The sequence below is a fragment of the Strongylocentrotus purpuratus genome, unplaced genomic scaffold, assembly GCF_000002235.5.
Source record: "Strongylocentrotus purpuratus isolate Spur 01 unplaced genomic scaffold, Spur_5.0 spur5_scaffold_11, whole genome shotgun sequence".
NCBI lineage: Eukaryota > Metazoa > Echinodermata > Echinoidea > Camarodonta > Strongylocentrotidae > Strongylocentrotus > Strongylocentrotus purpuratus.
In genome coordinates this window covers 12,497,694-12,521,950 of record NW_022145596.1, presented here as the reverse complement: position 1 = coordinate 12,521,950, position 24,257 = coordinate 12,497,694, and the positions used below count along the sequence as shown (strand labels likewise).

The window sequence follows — 24,257 nt, the reverse complement described above, 5'->3', positions numbered from 1 at the left end:
CCTTGCCACCACCCATTCCACGTGCAGACATGCCGAGACTCCCTTGGTCTTACACGACGTTACCGGTAGATGTCAAGAGATCAAGTTTGTCGTCTATATTTACGGCAACACAGGCGTTGCATGCAAAGTTAAGGGTGACAAGGGGCGAGAATAGAATCAGAGTATCAGACACCCCCTCTTTCTCTCTGGCATGTCCCTACGTATACCCATATTGCTGTAATATCATATACATGATATAGGTTGGAAGTAGGTCAGTTTTTCTCACGAGCAAAGTCTCTGCAATTGTAATATCTGTTTTACAAATGGAATGCCGATGTATCATCGTAGTTTTAAAATTTTGTTTAGTTCGTTTTGATTTCAATCATCCATGCATTGATTAAAGCTAGAATACATGGGCTTATTCATGGGACATATTCGCAATATAAGCCATTTCACTCCAATCTGACACATCCTCTGTACACTGCTACGAAGATGTAATTTGGGAGCTCGAAAACAGGGAGGGAGGGGGCGTACAGTGGTCCTGCCCTCTGCTGGATGCATTTGAGGAAAGTAATAATAACATCACAATCAGTTGTACAAATATTCACCGAGAACGCATTGCATTGATGTATTATGTGAAGAAATGCTTAGATCACCGACTGACTAGTAAGAAAACTTGATATCTCAGCATCAATACTTGAAATAATGCAAGATGTAAATGGTGAGGACCTCCGTCACACCGCCGCGCCGGACCGACTCCGAACCGAATACAAACAGACCAATGTTCGGCCATTCGTGGTAATGCAGTTGTTGGTTCGGTTTGTTGTCGGTCTGTTGTCGATATTGTTGATGTGACTGAGTCATTAGTCAACAAGTCACGATTCACTCTATAATATAAGACGGACTGTTTCTAGAGATTTCGATCCACCTCACAGCCTGCCCCACCCAACCCTCTTCCATCTCGAAAAATCTGAGCTCTTGATACGCCCGTGTTTACAATCATCTGTGCTCCACGCCATGGGGGTCAGACATGTCACGCTGCACATGAATGTGTACCTTACGCTCAATAGGTGCACACTTGACGAGGGTAATCACATTTTGATGATAATGACAAGAAAAACATTCTAAAAATAGACTAATCTCGATTATGAAGCATGCATAGGGTTTGTAAGTCACAAAAGTGCACGTTTTCAAATGAATATGGGCATAGGTGAGGTCTTTCACAATCATTACTATAATACAAACATCTAAAGATTTAATCTGTTAATTATTTGTGAGGTAAACACCACTATAGTATTTAGAGCTACAGATGTATGCTGCAAAAATAATAAGGTTTCTCAAAAAGAAGATTTACTGGATGCTTTGGATCTCTTGTTTCTTCAAGGTTTCCTCGATCAATTATTGCTCTGTCGATAAACGAGACTCAGCTAGGGTTTATCATCAGAATGTCCGACGGATATAAAGATACATATTCATTCTAAGACCCCTTTTTTCATTCACAATATTGAACGAAAACTCAAAAGAAGATTTACTGGATGCTTCGGATCTCTTGTTTCTTCAAGGTTTCCTCGATCAATTATTGCTCTGTCGATAAACGAGACTCAGCTAGGGTTATCATCAGAGTATCCGACGGACAGCGTCACTCATCAAAACTATTGTAATATCTTCATCGGGAGGCAAAGACGAAAGCTTATTTTCAATTGAGGAGACATTTCAAGGGGAATCATGGCTTCAAAACGACTTTCAGACGTGATCTCTGAGGCGGATCCAGGGGTCGACATGGATGCACTCCTTCCCGTGTGAAAGAAAATGCACGGAAAACAAGACATTCTCGAGGTAAAATGACGCCCCTCCCATTTTCTGTACCTACAGGGGTTGATGGTATTCTCACGGGAAACATTGTCCCTATCCCACCAGTGACATCGCCTGGAGATGGTCGACGGGATTCCCAACATCATGATCCCTGTGAGAAACTATACTGTGGGGGGGGGGGAATTGTCACTCCCTCCACCCGGACAATCCAGGCTACGCCCCTGATGTGGTATCGTGGAAGATGAGAAAGATCTTATAGATCTACATGGATCTTCGTGCGACAAGGAGGACTTTTCTCGAGACGATAAAATGTTGGGTAAACTTAACGTTGCCCACATTGCAATGCGGTCATTGCCATACCTGGTTTGTAAAACCCTGCAATGGCAACCCCTGTGTCATATGACATTCCCACGTCTTTTGCTCGGTGGTGTCAAATACCAGGGGCGCTGGCCCGATATTGGTTTGTAGGGGCTAGGATTTGTTCGGGTGGTCATAGATCAATTGAGAAATTATAGGGGAAAGTGTTGTGCTTCTTGAAGTAACTTGTACAGGATTCAGGAACAGTTGAAGAATATTATATAGGCCTACATCTTCACTTCTTTATTTTTTTTGGGGAAGCTTGGTTCTTGCATTCATTTTAAACATGTGCCCTGCGATTTTTGGGGGGAGCTTGAAAACATTCGGGCGCTCCTCCTACAAATAATACTACTTCTTGTACTACTTATACCTGCTGGATCATCAAAATACTTTTTTAAAAGGAAAAGGTCGTAATGGAGTTCGCGAAAACCATCTCCGACCCATAGTAAAGAGAGACAACAACAATATCAATGGTGTTGTCACAACACCCCTCTACCCTAGCAACGCTCCTGACTCATATATGGTTTTAACTACTGGTCTCTTGTTACCCCCATACTGAAACACACGCGTCACGGACCTCACAAGAACGAGTATGACTGATGACCAACATTAACTCCAAACCAAGCGAGCTAGCTGGGACACTTCATGAAATATTTCACATTCATCCCAACTCCCGACTCTAAACTACAGAATAATAAGACTTCTGCGATGATGATATGATGCTAAATCTTTTAAGTTTTATAAGGGGATCAATGTGGGTGTTGTTGCGTATTTTTGCTTCGCATATGGGTTTGTTTAAGGGCGTGGGTGTGGCGTAAAATAATTTCCTTCATTTTGAAGAATAAATTGAGGGGATTATAAGCAAATCCCCTTGTCTTTATGAGATTATGGACTAATAAGAATAGAAACCAAAAAAAATGTTTAGAAGAACAAGCCAGCCACCTATGTGTTTGATAAACAGCAAATCCAAATGTTTATGACAAGAGCTTAAAATTGTTTGGTAAATTGTGGGGAAATGTGAGGTAAACGAGAAAAAACATCATGAACATGACATTCTCTCTCTAGGCGCAGATTGGCGTTTTTGTTCGACATTCCTATAGACGATGGCTGATAAGTAAAGGTATTTTGATGTTGAAAGTGAAAATCAAGAACCACTGACAAACACATCATGAGAATGATAGGGGTGGGTGGGCTAAATAAAAAGAATGTGTTATCTCAAATCTCGAGCGGCTAGAACAATCATGATTCAAATGATTCAATGAAATAACATAGCCCAGTCACGGTTCATCATTAATGCAGAACACGAGACCGCAAAGTACACATTACCCTTAAAAACATTTGAAATTGTCATAAACGGGAATTTGAGGAGCATGATTTTAGATAATAGACTTGTCTTGTTGAGCTTTATTCTCTCCCTATATCCTCTATCCCTTCTCCTATCAAACAGTGAAGATATACGTGGTATAATCGAAACGAAGGACAGGTAACCTGGTATCTGGATCCAACCGACTTTAGAAATGAGTATACAGGTCGTGAGCATGACAAGATAGTTTCAATCTGAAAGCGGCATAAGTATTGATGCCGTCCATGAGTTTTAACCATGAGAACTTTATAAAATATGAGGAGCTCTCACAACAATCCTCTTTCGCGTCCACACCCATAACCAGAAAATAAGGAAGTAGTACTTACCTATACAGTGCATGACGCTCAATGACAAAAACGTAATGATTTAGTCTCTCACGTTATTATCCACAAACGAATCACAGAACATGAACGCGATAGTTATGAATCCACGAATGTTATTGAAACAGGATTTGAAACCCACAATTCATGTACTCTGCCTTTACGACGATTTTACGGCCAGGGATTTCAACAATCTATACGACGCACATGCCCCGTTGAACATACAACCAACATACGCTGATTCTGTTGCTCAAGAATTGGAACGCACATGCCCATACGACTATGATCTACGACATATTTTGGGGTGATTTCATCAAATTAGGAGATCATGAAATCAGAGACTGCACAAATTATGATATGATCCATACGAATTTTCGCACGGTCACCGGCTTAGCACACTCGTCAATTCAACCCATCGACGCACGCAGAGAATTCTCGTTTCACTACCAGACGACCACCGTGCAAATGGAAGGTGTCGCCGCAGCAGGAGACAGCGCTGGTATAGAAAAACATATATTGTGTCATTTTCTTTGTAAACGACTTCGCCTTCCATATAAATACACACACAGGAAATATTTTATACACTCTCATGAATCAGAACAATGCTAATTTTTGCTAATTGATTAGGCGCGTAAAATGTGCCGCCTTGTGAAAGCAGACAATGAACCATGATCGGAAACCGTGAAACCATGGTGAAACCAATATGAGATTGATATTGTCTGCTGGAACTTGCGGTAAAAGCGGCACCGCTTTAAACAAAACCTCAAATAGTTAAAGTCAGATATTCTTCCTAGATTTCAAACATGACCCTTTGACTCATGTCATGGTTCACCCGGTGAACAGTATTCAATTTAAATCATTTTATATTAAGACATATAGGTTTACATCTCGGCACATGGAGTTTTAATTGGGACAAACATTTAATTGTAATTATATTAAACAATAGGATGTCCGTTATGTTTAACAAAAATGTTGTCTCATGTAACACTGAACGCAACAACTTTGCAGAAAGGGTAATATATTTTCATTTACATGTATATTAACACAGGGAAGCAAAGTTATGATTTTGAATCATTACTTCATATACCAAGACGTTCACATTGTCAGTGACTATATTTCCCTCAAGGCCCACGGTACATTAGTCGAAAATAAGACTTTGAAAAGTTACAAGTTCGTCATGATAGTCGTCAGTAGCATCATCATGAGTGTTTACGGAAACTCAGCTCAACTCGTGATCATTTACTATCGTAATTGTTGTGGGTATATATACCTTGAAGAACTAGAAGTCATTCAAATTTCCTTGTGTGGTCCTCTTTCTTCCTGCCATTAATGTAGGCAATTACCCACACACTTCAACTAATATGCTCTCACTTTCATATCTTCCCCTAGAGTATACACAAAGCAAATTCTGATCAGTTAGAAACCGTTGCGACCGAAAGACGAAACAGATACAATGTCTTCTATGGGGAAACCGTAACAATTATTCTCCATACAAAAGAGAACGGTGTCTGCTTTGAAGCGATCCTATTTTCCACCTTCTTGGTTTCGAACCAAGACTCTCAAGCAGCGAGATAATCTGGGGTAAAGAAAGCAGTTTTATTACGATTATCCTCTCCTATTTCATTATGTTTTGCTTCAAGAAGCTTGGCTAGATAACAAGATCACAATGGAACACCACAAACCGTATTCAAGAGCGAAGAATTTGGGGTTCATAGGTGTGAAATTTCTTACAATGACTGCTCACGAAAAAAGCTGGGCAGATAAAGAGCGTGAATTAAAATACTCTCATGCAGTGCATGTGTATGAAGCAGAAAGAAGCTTGTGGATACAAGAGTTCAGGATTCATACACATACCATATTGTGTCAAAACAGTTTCTTATTGTAAACAGTTTCTTCGTAATCGTGCGTTTATATCTAATTAGTGGTAAAATAAAATCGTAACAGTTGTAAGATATTTTTAAAAAGTTAGCTGAAACTTTGAAGTGGAAGCTTTATAGAATTTCCTTAAAAATTGGATCGACCATGAGATTCTATGAATGGCAAGCGATCAATGTTAAACATTTGTTGGGATGGTTCAACAAATCAGGTGCAATACAAGTAAAACTAGATTTGTAATACTTGTTTGGAACAAGTATAGGTGGGCTGGTCCAACTAAAAGTTAAGACAAAATGAGGAGCACATTTGAGATAGCTAATCGTCTCAGCTACAACACACTCAAAGTTCAGCTCAAACGAAGCTAAAACAACGGAGATTTTGCTCGCGAAAGACGGAAATGTAGAATCGAGTTTTGAGAAAAAGTCATGTCCCGTATAGAGAATACACGCAAAAAGTGAAAAATGACATTCTTCCTTTAATCGCAAGAAAAGCCATGATTCCTTTGTCAAAATGAAAAATCTTGTATACTGCATTTGTATTGAATTGTCTTAGCTAGAACATATCGAAAGTTGAAAGAAAATCGATCAATATTTACAGAGATACAATCAATTTTCCATAAATATGCTGACGTCATAATATGCAAATTGGAATTTTGAGTTCGGAGGCCATTGTGATGACGTCATGAGTTAATTGAGGGTCAAATGAGACATGAAACAATATCTCCGAATCATACTCTATTAAAATATGAAAACAAATTGGGGTCACCTTGCATCCTTAAGAGCTACAATGGATTTTGTATAGGCATGTTTTTGCCCATATTTGCTATGTATTACAAGAGCTCGCGCGCACGGAAATTTTTGTTAAACGGTCGATCAATCCGTTATTAATAGTCATAAAGAAACAAACGTGGTATCAATTTGTTTGTAAATATATGTGGAATATTATGAAAGAAAAAAAAAGGCAATTCAATGTTGTGCAAAAGTTTTACGCGCGAAAACGCGCGCGCATGCGCGTGTGCGCAATTTTTTATAAAATGCTTAGAATGGCCTAAAACGTATGCAAAATGATTTTGAGATGATTTTGAGCATTTCAAAATTTTGCGCGCGCATTGACGCGCGGACGTACGCGCACGCGCGCGTTATTTGACTTTTTATTGACCGGACGGATATTGACCTTGATCATGATAAATATGAATGAGAAATACCTTTTGGTTATGAAAATATGATCAAGAGTTGTTTTTCGTAACATTTTACAAAATGGCGCCTAGATGACGTCATCAGTGAAGGTCAATGTTGAAAACGTTATTGTGCTTTGTACATATGCCTATACATATGTGTGCCAAATTTCTAGGCATTTGATTGAGCCATTTCCAAGTTATCTTGCCAACAAAAAAGTGGTTAGAAATAAGAAAAATATACTAGATTTGTAATACTTGTTTGGAACAAGTATAGGTGGGCTGGTCCAACTAAAGGTTAAGACAAAATGAGGAGCACATTTGAGATAGCTAATTGTCTCAGCTACAACACACTCAAAGTTCAGCTCAAACGAAGCTAAAACAACGGAGATTTTGCTCGCGAAAGACGGAAATGTAGAATCGAGTTTTGAGAAAAAGTCATGTCCCGTAGAGAATACACGCAAAAAGTGAAAAATGACATTCTCCCTTTAATCGCAAAAAAAGCCATGATTCCTTTGTCAAAATGAAAAATCTTGTATACTGCATTTGTATTGAATTGTCTTAGCTAGAACATATCGAAAGTTGAAAGAAAATCGATCAATATTTACAGAGATACAATCAATTTTCCATAAATATGCTGACGTCATAATATGCAAATTGGAATTTTGAGTTCGGAGGCCATTGTGATGACGTCATGAGTTAATTGAGGGTCAAATGAGACATGAAACAATATCCCCGAATCATACTCTATTAAAATATGAAAACAAATTGGGGTCACCTTGCATCCTTAAGAGCTACAATGGATTTTGTATAGGCATGTTTTTGCCCATATTTGCTATGTATTACAAGAGCTCGCGCGCACGGAAATTTTTGTTAAACGGTCGATCAATCCGTTATTAATAGTCATAAAGAAACAAACGTGGTATCAATTTGTTTGTAAATATATGTGGAATATTATGAAAGAAAAAAAAAGGCAATTCAATGTTGTGCAAAAGTTTTACGCGCGAAAACGCGCGCGCATGCGCGTGTGCGCAATTTTTTATAAAATGCTTAGAATGGCCAAAAACGTATGCAAAATGATTTTGAGATGATTTTGAGCATTTCAAAATTTTGCGCGCGCATTGACGCGCGGACGTACGCGCACGCGCGCGTTATTTGACTTTTTATTGACCGGACGGATATTGACCTTGATCATGATAAATATGAATGAGAAATACCTTTTGGTTATGAAGATATGATCAAGAGTTGTTTTTCGTAAAATTTTACAAAATGGCGCCTAGATGACGTCATCAGTGAAGGTCAACGTTGAAAACGTTATTGTGCTTTGTACATATGCCTATACATATGTGTGCCAAATTTCTAGGTTTTTGATTGAGCCATTTCCAAGTTATCTTGCCAACAAAAAAGTGGTTAGAAATAAGAAAAATATACTAGATTTGTAATACTTGTTTGGAACAAGTATAGGTGGGCTGATCCAACAAAAAATTAAGACAAAATAAAGGGTACATTTGAAATAGCTTTTTGTCTCAGCTACAACATATTCGGAGTTCAGCGTAAATGAAGCTAAAACGACGTAGATATTGCTCGCGAAAGACGGGAATGTAGAATCAAGTTTTGAGAAAAAGTCATGTCCCATAGAGAATACACGCAAAATGTGAAAAAATTAGCTTGCCTCCTTTAATCGCAAAAATACGCCATGATGCCTTTGTCAAAATGAAAAATTGTGACAACTGGATTTGTAGAGAATTGTCTCAGCTAGAACATATCAAAATTTTAAAGAAAATTAATCAATTTTTAGAAAGATACAATCAATTTTCCAAAAAAATGCTGACGTCATAATAGGCAAATTGAAATTTTGAGTTCGGAGGCCATTATGATGACGTCATGAGTTAATTGAGGGTCAAATGAGACATGAAATCATATCTCTGATTCATACTCGCTCAAAATATGAAAAAAAAAATTGGGGTCACCTTGCATCCTAAAGAGCTATAATGGATTTTGCATAGGCATGTTTTTGCCCATATATGCTATGTATTACAAGAGCTCGCGCGCATTGAAATTTATGTTAAACGGTCGATTATTCAATTATTTATAGTCATAAAGAGACAAACATGGTATCAATTTGTTTGTAAGAATATGTGGAATATTATGAAAGAAAAAAATGGCGATTCTATGGTGTCTAATAGTTTTACGCGCGAAAACGCGCGCGCATGCGCGATTTTTTAAAAAATGCTTAGAATGGCCTAAAACGTATGCAAAATGATTTTGAGACGATTTTGAGCATTTCAAAATTTTGCGCGCGCATTGACGCGCGGACGTACAATCACGCGCGTGTTATTTGACCTGAAATTGACCGGACGGATATTGACCCTGATCATGATAAATATGAATCAGAAATACCTTTTGGTTATGAAGATATGATCAGGAGTTGATTTTCGTAAAATTTTACAAAATGGCGCCTAGATGACGTCATCAGTGAAGATCAATGTTGAAAACGTTATTGTGCTTTGTACATATGCCTATACATATGTGTGCCAAATTTCAAATTATTTGATTGAGCCATTTCCAAGTTATCTTGCCAACAAAAAAGTGGTTAGAAATAAGAAAAATATACTAGATTTGTAATACTTGTTTCGAACAAGTATAGGTGGGCTGATCCAACAAAAAATTGAGACAAAATAAAGGGTACATTTGAGATAGCTTTTTGTCTCAGCTACAACATACTCAAAGTTCAGCGTAAATGAAGCTAAAACGACGAAGATATTGCTCGCGAAAGACAGGAATGTAGAATCGAGTTTTGAGAAAAAGTCATGTCCCATAGAGAATACACGGTAAATGTGAAAAATTGACATGCCTCCTTCAATCTCAAAAAAGCCATGATGCCTTTGTCAAAATGAAGAATAATAGCAACTGCATTTGTAGAAAATTGTCTCAGCTAAAACATATCAAAATTTTCCATAAATATGCTGACGTCATAATATGCCAATTGGAATTTTGAGTTCGGAGGCCATTTTGATGACGTCAGAAGTTAATTGAGGGTCAAATGAGACATGAAAAAATATCTCTGAATCATACTCTATTAAAATATGAAACAAAATTGGGGTCACCTTGCATCCTAAAGAGCTACGATGGATTTTGTATAGGCATGTTTTTGCCAATATATGCTATGTATTACAAGAGCTCGCGCGCACGGAAATTTTTGTTAAACGGTCGATCATTCTGTTATTAATTGTCATAAAGAGACAAACATGGTATCAATTTGTTTGTAAATATATGTGGAATATTATGAAAGAAATAAAATGGCGATTCTATGTTGTGCAATAGTTTTACGCGCGAAAACGCGCACGTATGCGCGTGTGCGCGATTTTTTATAAAATGCTTAGAATGGCCTAAAACGTATGCAAAATGATTTTGAGACGATTTTGAGCTTTTCAAAATTTTGCGCGCGCATTGACGCGCGGACGTACGCGCATGCGCGCGTTATTTGACCTGAAATTGACCGGACGGATATTGACCTTGATCATGATAAATATGAATGAAAAATACCTTTTGGTTAAGAAGATATGATCATGAGTTGATTTTCGTAAAATTTTACAAAATGGCGCCTAGATGACGTCATCAGTAAAGGTCAATGTTGAAAACGTTATTGTGCTTTGTACATATGCCTATACATATGTGTGCTAAATTCCAAGGCATTTGATTGAGCCATTTCCAAGTTATCTTGCCAACAAAAAAGTGGTTAGAAATAAGAAAAATATATAATAACTAGATTTGTAATACTTGTTTGGAACAAGTATAGGTGGGCTGATCCAACAAAAAATTGAGACAAAATAAAGGGCACATTTGAGATAGCTTTTTGTCTCAGCTACAACATACTCAAAGTTCAGCGTAAACGAAGCTAAAACGACAGAGATATTGCTCGCGAAAGACGGGAATGTAGAATCCAGTTTTGAGAAAAAGTCATGTCCCATAGAGAATACACGCAAAATGTGAAAAATTGACATGCCTCCTTTAATCACAAAAATACGCCATGATGCTCTTGTCAAAATTAACAATTGTTATAACTTCATTTGTAGAAAATTGTCTCAGCTAGAACATTCCAAAATTTGGAAAAAAATCAATCACTATTTACAGAGATACAATCAATTTTTCATAAATATGCTGACGTCATAATATGCAAATTGGAATTTTGAGTTCGGAGGCCATTATGATGACGTCATGAGTTAATTGAAGATCAAATGTGACATGAAACAATATATCCGAATCATACTCTATCAAAATATGAAAAAAAATTGAGGGTCACCTTGCATCCTAAAGAGCTACAATGGATTTTGTATAGGCATGTTTTTGCCCATATATGCTATGTATTACAAGAGCTCGCGCGCACGGAGATTTATGTTAAACGGTCGATCATTCCGTTATTAATAGTCATAAAGAGACAAACATGGTATCAATTTGTTTGTAAATATATGTAGAATATTATGAAGAAAAAAAAAAGGCGATTCTATGTTGTGTAATAGTTTTACGCGCGAAAACGCGCGCGCATGTGCGTGTGCGCGATTTTTTATACAATGCTTAAAATGACCTCAAACATATGCAAAATGATTTTGAGACGATTTTGAGCATTTTAAAATTTTGCGCGCACATTGACGCGCGGACGTACGCGCACGCGCGCGTTCTTTGACCTGAAATTGACCGGACGGATATTGACCTTGATCATGATAAATATGAATGAGAAATAACTTTTGGTTATGAAGATATGATCACGAGTTGATTTTCGTAAAATTTTACAAAATGGCGCCTAGATGACGTCATCAGTGAAGGTCAATGTTAAAAACGTTATTGTGCTTTGTACATATGCCTATACATATGTGTGCTAAATTTCAAGGCTTTTGATTGAGCCATTTTCAAGTTATCCTGCCAACAAAAAAGTGGTTAGAAATAAGAAAAATAAATAATAATAAATAAATAAATAAATAAAGGCAATTCTAACGAAATTATAAGGTGGTCTGTACGTTATACAGCCCACCTGATAATAACTAGACATATAATACTTGTTTGGAACAAGTATAGGTGGGCTGGTCAACTAACATTTGAGACAAAATAGAGCAAAAATAAGCGACATACTGCTTACAAATTCTTAAAAGACAATATCATGTAGATTCATAACGTGAACTAAATTCACCTTCTATAGGCATAACACGCAAATTATGAAGTTTTTGACACGAGGCCTTTAATCAAAATTTTCACTATGATGACGTCATCAAAATGAAAAATGGTTATTACTGCGCTTGTAGAGAATTGTCTTAGCTACAACATATCGACATTTTGAAGAAATTTGATCAATATTTACAGAGATACAATCAATTTTACATAAATATGCTGACGTCATAATATGCAAATTCGTATTTTGAGTTCCAAGGCCATTGTGATGATGTCACGATACACTTAATGGCCAAATGAGATATGGAATCATATTTCCGACTCATACTCTATCTAAATATGAAAACAAATTGAGGATCCCGGTGCATTCCAAAGAGCTATAACGGATTTTGTATAGGCATGTTTTTGCCCATATATGCTATGTATTAAAAGACCTCGCGCGCACTGACATTTATCTTGAATTTACGCTCATCTCGTTAATAATGGTCATAAAGAGATAAACATGGAATCAAATTCCTTGAAAAAATATGAGAAATATCATGAAAGAAAAAAAAATGGCGACTCTATGTTTTGTAATGGTGTTACGCGCGAAAACGCGCGCGCATGCTCGTACGCGCGATTTTTTATAAAATGCTTAAAATGACCTGAAACGTATGCAAAAAAAATTTGAGACGATTTTGAGCATTTAAAAATTTTGCGCGCGCATTGACGCGCGGACGTACGCGCACGCGCGCGTTTTTTGACCTGAAATTGACCGGACTGATATTGACCTTAATCACAATAAATATGAATGAGAAATACCTTTTGGTTATGAAGATATGATCATGAGTAAATTTTCAGAAAATTTCACAAAATGGCGCCTAGATGACGTCATCAGTCAAGGTCAAGGTTGAAAACCTTACCGTGCTTTGTCCATATGCCCATACATATGTGTGCCAAATTTCAATTTATTTGATTAAGCCATTTTCAAGTTATCTTGCTAACAAAAAAGTGGTAAGAATTAAGAAAAATAAATAATAAAGAAAGGCGATTTTAACAAAAATATAAGGTGGTCTGTATTAGATACAGCCCACCTGATAAATAAAGGCAATTCTAACGAAATTATAAGGTGGTCTGTACGTTATACAGCCCACCTGATAATAATAAATAAAGGCAATTCTAACGAAATTATAAGGTGGTCTGTACGTTATACAGCCCACCTGATAAATAAATAAATAAATAAATAATAATAATAACTAGATTTGTAATACTTGTTTGGAACAAGTATAGGTGGGCTGATCCAACAAAAAATTGAGACAAAATAAAGGGTACATTTGAAATAGCTTTTTGTCTCAGCTACAACATATTCGGAGTTCAGCGTAAATGAAGCTAAAACGACGTAGATATTGCTCGCGAAAGACGGGAATGTAGAATCAAGTTTTGAGAAAAAGTCATGTCCGATAGAGAATACACGCAAAATGTGAAAAAATTAGCTTGCCTCCTTTAATCGCAAAAATACGCCATGATGCCTTTGTCAAAATGAAAAATTGTGACAACTGGATTTGTAGAGAATTGTCTCAGCTAGAACATATCAAAATTTTAAAGAAAATTAATCAATTTTTAGAAAGATACAATCAATTTTCCAAAAAAATGCTGACGTCATAATAGGCAAATTGAAATTTTGAGTTCGGAGGCCATTATGATGACGTCATGAGTTAATTGAGGGTCAAATGAGACATGAAATCATATCTCTGATTCATACTCGCTCAAAATATGAAAAAAAAATTGGGGTCACCTTGCATCCTAAAGAGCTATAATGGATTTTGCATAGGCATGTTTTTGCCCATATATGCTATGTATTACAAGAGCTCGCGCGCATTGAAATTTATGTTAAACGGTCGATTATTCAATTATTTATAGTCATAAAGAGACAAACATGGTATCAATTTGTTTGTAAGAATATGTGGAATATTATGAAAGAAAAAAAATGGCGATTCTATGGTGTCTAATAGTTTTACGCGCGAAAACGCGCGCGCATGCGCGTGTGCGCGATTTTTAAAAAAATGCTTAGAATGGCCTAAAACGTATGCAAAATGATTTTGAGACGATTTTGAGCATCTCAAAATTTTGCGCGCGCATTGACGCGCGGACGTACGCGCACGCGCGCGTTATTTGACCTGAAATTGACCGGACGGATATTGACCCTGATCATGATAAATATGAATCAGAAATACCTTTTGGTTATGAAGATATGATCAGGAGTTGATTTTCGTAAAATTTTACAAAATGGCGCCTAGATGACGTCATCAGTGAAGGACAATGTTGAAAACGTTATTGTGCTTTGTACATATGCCTTTACATATGTGTGCCAAATTTCAAGGCATTTGATTGAGCCATTTTCAAGTTATCTTGCTAACAAAAAAGTGGTTAGAAATAAGAAAAATATTTAATAACTAGACATATAATACTTGTTTGGAACAAGTATAGGTGGGCTGGTCAACTTAAATTTGAGACAAAATAGAGCAAAAATAAGCGAGATACTGCTTAAAAATTCTTAAAAAACAATATCATGTAGTTTCATGACGTGAACGAAATTAACCTTCTATAGGGATAAGGCAAATTATGAAGGCCTTTTGACATGAGGCCTTTAATCGAGATTTTCACTATGATGACGTCATCAAAATGAAAAATGATTATTACTCCGCTAGTAGAGAATTGTCTTAGCTACAACATATCGAAATTTTGAAGAAAATTGATCAATATTTACAGAGATACAATCAATTTTACATAAATATGCTGACGTCATAATATGCAAATTCGTATTTTGCTTTCCAAGGCCATTGTGATGATGTCACGATACACTTAATGGCCAAATGAGACACGAAATCATATCTTCGACTCATACTCTATCTAAATATGAAAAAAAAATTGAGGATCCCGGTGCATTCCAAAGAGCTATAATGGATTTTGTATAGGCCTGTTTTTGCCCATATATGCTATGTATTAAAAGAGCTCGCGCGCACGGACATTTATCGTGAATGGACGCTCATCTTGTTATTAATGGTCATAAAGATATGAACGTGGTATCAAATTGTACAAACAAATATATGAAATATCATGAAAGAAAAAAAATGGCGATTCTATGTTATGTAATGGTGTTACGCGCGAAAACGCGCGCGCATGCGCGTGTGTGCGATTTTTTATGAAATGCTTAAAATGGCCTGAAACGTATGTAAAATAAATTTGAGACGATTTTGAGCATTTTGAAATTTTGCGCGCGCACTGACGCGCGGACGTACGCGCACGCGCGCGTTTTTTGACCTGAAAATGACCGGACTGATATTGACCTTGATCATGATAAATATGAATGAAAAATTACTTCTGGTTATGAAGATATGATCATGAGTTGATTTTCAAATTTTTTCACAAAATGGCGCCTAGATGACGTCATCAGTCAAGGTCAAGGTTTTAAACCTTACCGTGTTTTCTCCATATGCCTATACATATGTGTGCCAAATTTCAAGTTATTTGATTTAGCCATTTTCAAGTTATCTTGTTAACAAAAAAGTGGTTAGAAATAAAATAAATAAATAATAATAAAGGCAATTTTAACAAAATTATAAGGTGGTCTGTATAGATACAGCCCACCTGACTAGACATACAATACTTGTTTGGAACAAGTATAGGTGGGCTGGTCAACTAACATTTGAGACAAAATAGAGCAAAAATAAGCGACATACTGCTTACAAATTCTTAAAAGACAATATCATGTAGATTCATAACGTGAACTAAATTCACCTTCTATAGGCATAACACGCAAATTATGAAGTTTTTGACATGAGGCCTTTAATCAAAATTTTCACTATGATGACGTCATCAAAATGAAAAATGGTTATTAATGCGCTTGTAGAGAATTGTCTTAGCTACAACATATCGAAATTTTGAAGAAAATTGATCAATATTTACAGAGATACAATCAATTTTACATAAATATGCTGATGTAATAATATGCAAATTCGTATTTTGAGTTCCAAGGCCATTGTGATGATGTCACGATACACTTAATGGCCAAATGAGACATGGAATCATATTTCCGACTCATACTCTATCTTAATATGAAAACAAATTGAGGATCCCGGTGCATTCCAAAGAGCTATAACGGATTTTGTATAGGCATGTTTTTGCCCATATATGCTATGTATTAAAAGACCTCGCGCGCACTGACATTTACCTTGAATTTACGCTCATCTTGTTAATAATGGTCATAAAGAGATAAACATGGAATCAAATTCCTTGGAAAAATATGAGAAATATCATGAAAGAAAAAAAAATGGCGATTCTCTGTTTTTTAATGGTGTTACGCGCGAAAACGCGCACGCATGCTCGTACGCGCGATTTTTTATAAAATGCTTAAAATGACCTGAAACGTATGCAAAATAAATTTGAGACGATTTTGAGCATTTTAAAATTTTGCGCGCGCATTGACGCGCGGACGTACGCGCACGCGCGCGTTTTTTGACCTGAAATTGACCGGACAGATATTGACCTTGATCATGACAAATATGAATGAGAAATGCCTTTTGGTTATGAAGATATGATCATGATTTGATTTTCAGAAAATTTCACAAAATTGCGCCTAGGTGACGTCATTAGTCAAGGTCAAGGTTGAAAACTTTACTGTGTTTTGTCCATATGCCTATACATATGTGTGCTAAATTTCAAGGCATTTGATTGAGCCATTTTTAAGTTATCTTGTTAACAAAAAAGTGGTTAGAAATAAAACTAGATTTGTAATACTTGTTTGAAACAAGTATAGGTGGGCTGGTCCAACTAAAATTTAAGACAAAATAAAGGGCTTATTTGAGATAGCGTATTGTCTCAGCTACAACATACTCGAAGTTCAGCGTAAACAAAGCTAAAACGACAGAGATATTGCTCGCGAAAGACGGAAATGTAGAATCCAGTTTTGAGAAAAACTCATGTCCCTTAGAGAATACACGCAAAAAGTGAAAAATTGACATGCCTCCTTTAATCGCACAAATACGTCCTGATGCCTTTGTCAAAATGAAAATTTATGGCAGTCATATTTGTAGAACATTGTCTCAGGAAGAACATATCAAAATTTGGAAGAAAATTGATCAATATTTTTAGAGATACAGTCAATTTAAAAAAAATATGCTGACATCATAATATGCAAATTGAAATTTTGAGTTCGGAGGTCATTATGATGACGTCATGAGTTAATTGAGGGTCAAATGAAACATGAAATCATATCTCCAATTTATTTTCTATCAAAATATGAAAACAAAATTGGGGTCACCTTGCAGCCTAAAGAGCTACAATGGATTTTGTATAGGCATGTTTTTGCCCATATATGCTATGTATTACAAGAGCTCGCGCGCACTGAAATTTATGTTAAACGGTCGATCATTCCGTTATTAATAGTCATTAAGAGACAAACATGGTATCAATTTGTTTGTAAAAATATGTGGAATATTATGAAAGAAAAAAAATGGCGATTCTATGTTGTGTAAAAGTTTTACGCGCGAAAACGCGCGCGCATGCGCGTGTGAGCAGTTTTTTTATAAAATGCTTAGAATGGCCTAAAACGTATGCAAAATGATTTTGAGACGATTTTGAGCATTTTAAAATTTTGCGCGCGCATTTACGCGCGGACGTACGCGCACGCGCGCGTTATTTGACCCGAAATTGACCGGACGGATATTGACCTTGATCATAATAAATATGAATGAGAAATACCTTTTGGTTATGAAGATATGATCATGAGTTGATTTTCGTAAAATTTTACAAAATGGCGCCTAGATGACGTCATCAGTGAAGTTCAATGTTGAAAACGTTATTGTGCTTTGTACATATGCCTATACATATGTGTGCCAAATTTCAAGGCATTTGATCGAGCCATTTCCAAGTTATCTTGCCAACAAAAAAGTGGTTAGAAATAAGAAAAATATATAATAATAAATAAATAAATAAATAAATAAAGGCAATTCTAACGAAATTATAAGGTGGTCTGTACGTTATACAGCCCACCTGATAAATAAATAATAATAAAGGCAATTTTAACAAAATTATAAGGTGGTCTGTATAGATACAGCCCACCTGATAAATAAATAAAGGCAATTCTAACGAAATTATAAGGTGGTCTGTACGATATACAGCCCACCTGATAATATAATTACATTGTGAGTATACATTAGAAATATATTAGACAATGTCATCTGCAATGTGCTCCGATGAGTACATGAGCTATTGAAGGTCCACAAACCATTCCAGCTCTACACCATTTACAAGAATATCAGCAACAGTATAATTATACAGATATCGAAGCCCACACCTGCCCTCGTCGGACTAACACTAATCTTTTCTTTCACCTTCCATAATCCATCGAATCTAGTCCTTTGTTGTGGCACACCGTTTTTCCAGAGATATTCAGACCATCAAGCATTCTTCACGACAAACAAAAAAAAATAAGAAAAGAAAGAAAACAGTTGACGAGTTTCGACAGACGAGCAGCATGGTGCCGGTAATTCTGTGATGTTCCATCTAGTCCCAAGAAATAACAGGTACGCTCGACGAGCAAAAAGAGGGAGGAAAATGATTGACAATTTTTTATTCAACCCCGTCACCAGAAGACAGCGATGGCATTTGAGTTCGTCGTTTGAAAATATGGCACTCGAAGTGGGGAAACTGAAAAATTACTATAAGACGTGAGACGTATTATTATGTGCAATTCGTCCAGATTATTTTCGAGGAGCTCATTTTGAGTTCCGTAATGAATAATTGCATGAACTAATCAACTAGTTGTCAATTGAGTGATGACCATTAGGGCGATTTAAGACTATATTTCTTAACATACTGTATAGAGTGATGATACATATTTAGAAGGTTTCATCCATTTCAGGAACTAACGCTGTCATCCTATATCATTATGCAGACGAAAAGTAAAAACGAAAGATATTAACTTTAAAATTGCCAATTAAAATGGTGATCATAATGATGCCATTAAGCGTACACGTCTCCTACATAATAAATCTTGCTGTAACATCCCTTTTTTATGTTTCGAGATTTTTAATAAAGTTGAATGATGCTTATGAAATACGCTCATCTCTTTACCTAGTATACATATCGCAAAACAAGGTGTCATGTATCCTCGTTTGCGGAAGAATGGAAACTCATGTCATACTATTGATACTTGACTATTTACCTCATACCACACTAATTTCATGAGTAAATATAATATAATTGGAAATTGCTTTATTAACACACAATTTTGTAGATGATATGGTTTCTTTTGTGTACAGATTAACACAGATCTTATAGAAAATATACATTATCCTATTTAATGTTTATTATCTTTAGGATGTATGATTTATGATCAAAACAGTCAGACAATTTTACAACTTTGTGAAAAAACGGTTGAAAAACGTAATAATAATAATAATAATAACAATAATGATAATAATAATAGGGATGATATTAATAATAATTATAAAATCGATTGTCAGGAGCGCAAAAAAAGAAAAAAAGTACCGCAGCGCTTACGAAATAACAGAATGTTAAGAGAAACATAAGAGTCTTAAAATAGGTAAATTATAATTACTGAGAGAAGAAGTATGTTTCTGTTGAAAGTGGCAAGACAGATTAATTCTCCGATGAAGGGGGATATCAAACATGCGATTAAACATGGCTTAATGAACGATTATTTTGTAATATCAACACTTCGGCACGGGGACGTTTTATTCCCATGGGTGACAGTTTATCGAGTGACTATAGATTGACCCCCTGATGAGCACATTCTAATGAGAGAAATTCATTTTCGACAGCTTGTTGAAATGATACTCGTTAAAAATTCCAAAGAAATGGGCATGATGAAGCTGACGGGACCCAGCTGAGTTAGTGTGAAATCTGTCGCTTCTTGTCACTAATTAGGACGTGTAAGAGATTTGACAGGTCGAGGGGGCTTCCCAGAAATGCCTTGATAAGAGTAGTATACGTCGCAAGTAGATAGTGGGATGTTGAGGCGCACCCTAATAACACCTTGTTATTATACAATAGTGTATGTCGAAGAGCTTTTTTTTTTTTTATTATATTCGTCTGCATTACAATCGATGTACATCGGGTGTTCATCATGGTTTTTATATCATAATTTCATATTAATAATCTATATTTACGAATCAGAACGCTGCAGCATGCATGATATCAAATCAAAGTGTATCACAAATTTCCTAAATATATCAAATCCACAGATTGCATTATTATTTATTGTTTTTCAAGACTTTTTATAACCATGATTATAAACTCAAACTTGGCAGCTCCAATTATAGATTTTGTCAATTAAAGAGTAAATCCTATTATGTATGAATGTCATTATCTCTACATATGATTACTACTGCCGCTACTAGTACTACTACTACTTCTACTACAACTACTACTAATAATACTATTATGACGACTACATGTACGACTACTACTACTAATGCTACCACCACCACCACTACTACTACTACCACTACTATTACTACTACCACTGCTACTACTACTACTACTACTACTACTACTACTGCTATATACTACTCACTACTCACTTTATCAAGGTGCATCCGTTCATTATTATGCAGAAAAATACAAACAAAAACAGCTGTTATGATTATCAATATACACCCAGTCATCCACACTTAATACACACCTGCAACTCTCCTGGTATTATTCCATTAATATGTGCATTAATGCCTCTGGATGTCACAGTAACGAAACATCAATCCCGGCAGAAGTTTGCCCCAAATTCAGCTCCACATGTATAGTCTAGCATAACATCTTGGGACATGTATCCACCACCGTTCCTCACAAACAACTGCCAACAACAGCCATTCGAAACCAAACAACCCCCGAAACTATACCAGAGCTCACAGAGCAATGCGATCTATTGTCATCGTTGTGGACCCACTCATATGATACAATGTACCTAAGAGCGTCTGGGGGTGTATTACCGTACATTCATTTATCGATCCACTTGGCTACATTATCATTAGTAAGCTCTTCAGCCGTGACTTCACTCCTAGCCTCCGGGTATTGATTGGTGAAAAGGACCTATCCTCTTTTCTTCCTGCATGGCCCGGAACAAAATACCGGTCGCATGAATGAATTGCGTTCTGTACACGCTCTTCAAAGCAATGTTGCGATTAGGGGTTCATGATAGCCCATTTAGGGTCTTATGCTGGGTTTGATGAGGGGGTTGAGAGATCGATATGGGGGTCAGTGGAAGACTTGATTGACTGATCTATTTGGGAGCATTCCGTGGATGGATTAAGGTATTATCATGACCTAGAAATGTGTCTCGGGATTGACATCTCGACAAAGATTGTGAGAATCTATTGGGGTATAATTACCACCTTAGCTGGCTCTAATGGAAGTTCTATTGAGCTGAAAATTGTGAAACTTTACACAATAACGTCATTCTATTCGTTTTCAAATAGCAATCGAATGTTGTTAATGGAAGGATTATACCATCATCTGATTAAGATACGAGTTTTATTTTGTTGAATTCCAATGATTTCTATAAAAGGTATCTTGTTTTACTCCTGTTAGCCTTATGCTCCCCTCCCACAATTTCGAAATTCTGCCATATACCATTGTGTCCAAATCAAAGGGCTTTTAAAGTTGTGGAAACTTTCGGTTTCATCAGGTTTATAAATTATGTAGACCGCTTGCACACAGACGTTTATGTGCTTATGAACACGAACATTCGTGGCGATACTCATGAAACCTACACGGATATTGAAAATTGTGATAATTCAATACCAGATATGATTCCACTATTATGCGGTTATTACTCATGTCGCCCTTCTTTCCCCTCATCACTGTATACATCAGTGTACATAATGCATGGTGCATTTTACAAAGTAAATACACCTATCAAATTTATGTACAATGTATCACTGCCCTCTGCAAACAGATGCCCGGCATCCCTATTTTCTGCCCCATCGTATTTGGCGGGAAAAGGCAGAGGGCATCCTTTGCGATCCTCGAACACACACGCCTGCTTGATTGATGTTACTTTTATTAAACCATGCTCTAACAGAAAGCATCGCAAAATCACTGAGCAAACGAAACCCTGGTCGTCTCCTCAGCCGGAAATTCCCCGGTGAAGATGAATGACTTCGTTCGAGTGTATGCGGTTCGATGGCGGTGTTGACTCGCTTTTATTGAGGTGATTAGAGCGACTAGTGCGCTGGAAGTTTCGTTTCTCCTCAATCTGTACACAAAATCTTGAGTGAAACACGGACTCTACATGGACTAGACATAAACTAAATAACTTTTTACATGCCTAAAGCCTGGGAGAAAGAACCAATGTTTTTTTTCTTATTCTCTCGGCTCTTCAAGGGTACTCACACGGTAACTATGGTAACAGTGACAATATCCACATTATTATAAACGTCTAGTGACACAGACGGTCAGTTGGTCATAATGTTTATCCAACAAGGCATCACAACAATATGACCATTGAACTATTTGACAAGAGGGATATGAAATATGTATGGTAATGCTAGAAATGGATAACAAAATGAATCCATGACTTTGCACTGAATATTCTTTATCAGTCATTGAATCATCTTTAATATAGAAAGGATACATAACATGACGAAGCTTAGTCTAACCTTATAACAATGTTTACAAAATATCATTCCACCATATTCGAATATCTGGCGTTCATTGGATCATGAAGAGAAAACAACTCCGTTAATTTCTTGGAAGAGCTTAACGAAACTCATCAAACTGAATAACAGATAAATCTCCTTCCAACTCCACGAGCATCATTCCATCGAACGGCTAACATGATTTAATGATATCCAATTGTGTGCATCACTCTGTACAAACATTGCTTAGCAGACGATAGCGAATCAGTGGAGAGGGCGGGTTCCGTTCTGTGAAGGATCTCGCGAATGATCCGGCGCCAAAACTGACATTCGTGTAAGCAAGGGAATCTTGGGAACCCTTTTAAAGAGACGTTATAGATCTTTACTATGAGGACGTGTCTGATGACTCGTAAATTGGCAACCTTTCTGGACTTGTCTTCATTTGGTGATATCAAACTGTTTCATTATCCACAGACGACTGACGATGATTATTGTGTTTGGTCAAGGTTTTAACTACAACCACGCAGATCTAAAGTGGTATCACAATTGGGCAGTAGTAATTAATTGCTGATCAATTAATACTATTTTGCTGTTTAAACAAAATCTATTTCAGTACACCCTTCTTTACATTTTCGGTAAGCATTGACTACACCAAAATATATGTTTCCATATCTCTTTCACATTGAACTAAGAGTTCGTTGAATTAAAATTGAAACTTATTATCACATTTGCAGGTTATTTTGGTTAGAAGGTTTGTATCTTTACCATGATAATATTGGTAGAATGATATACTCTTCCTGTAGTTACAAAATAATACTAATAAAATATTTGGAAAGTACAATGACTCATGGAAACAGCTTGTTTACTCTTGACTAATTGATGTTTATTTTTACCCCAGTGCTAAACGTTTTTAACCTCCATACTTCAGCACCGGACATTGTAAATACGTAAAATATATACATAGATTTGTACCTTTTTTGAATAGTTGTTTATCCTCGCGATGGTCGGTCTTTATAGTTTGGTCAGCAGTCCTGAACTAATGATAGGGGCATTCCATTCATCACCACATCCTGAGAGACAGGGGTTAAGAGACGAGAGAGAAAAAAGAAAAGCAGATTGGTTAAAAACCATCAGTGACAATCAAGACATTATTCCTCATTTTGTGGTTTGTCACTAAAAAAAATGTGCACGGTCCTGACAATACATGTATACTACATACACGAGAAGACATAATACATACTGATTTTGTTCAGCTTGTGCCCTTTTCCTGAGCATAAGCGAGAAAACAAAAACTCGACGCCAGTTTTCGTTACAGTTCAATTTTAAAGCATTAATTTTTTGTTTAAAGCCAGTTACGCATGGATAACTTGATAAACCTACTTCCTAATTCATGTGAATTAATTTCTTTCATAATAATATCAATGGATTAATTATATTTCACGTTTACACCACTATTCGTTGGAAGAGTACAGAAAGAAGTTAAATAATACCAACGTTGCCAATTTGAGGAAGAGAGATTCATTCATTTAGCCATTTTAACAAATCCCAGTCATTAATGTTCGGCATTTAAGAGGGTGCAA

At 36.4% G+C, this 24,257-nt stretch overlaps 1 protein-coding gene across 2 annotated transcripts in view; it reads right to left on the bottom strand.

The window, feature by feature from the left end:
* Positions 1 to 24,257, bottom strand: part of LOC100888702 — a 103,819-nt gene that overhangs the window by 21,048 nt on the left and 58,514 nt on the right. Inside the window, exon 4 of one of the 2 annotated variants that reach the window (XM_030980669.1) lies at positions 23,650 to 23,747. The gene's annotated coding sequence lies outside the window, so the exon portion shown is untranslated. Of the gene's footprint in view, positions 1 to 20,729; positions 21,009 to 23,649; positions 23,748 to 24,257 lie in introns of those variants that run through there. The other variant, XM_003724596.3, reaches the window with a different exon arrangement.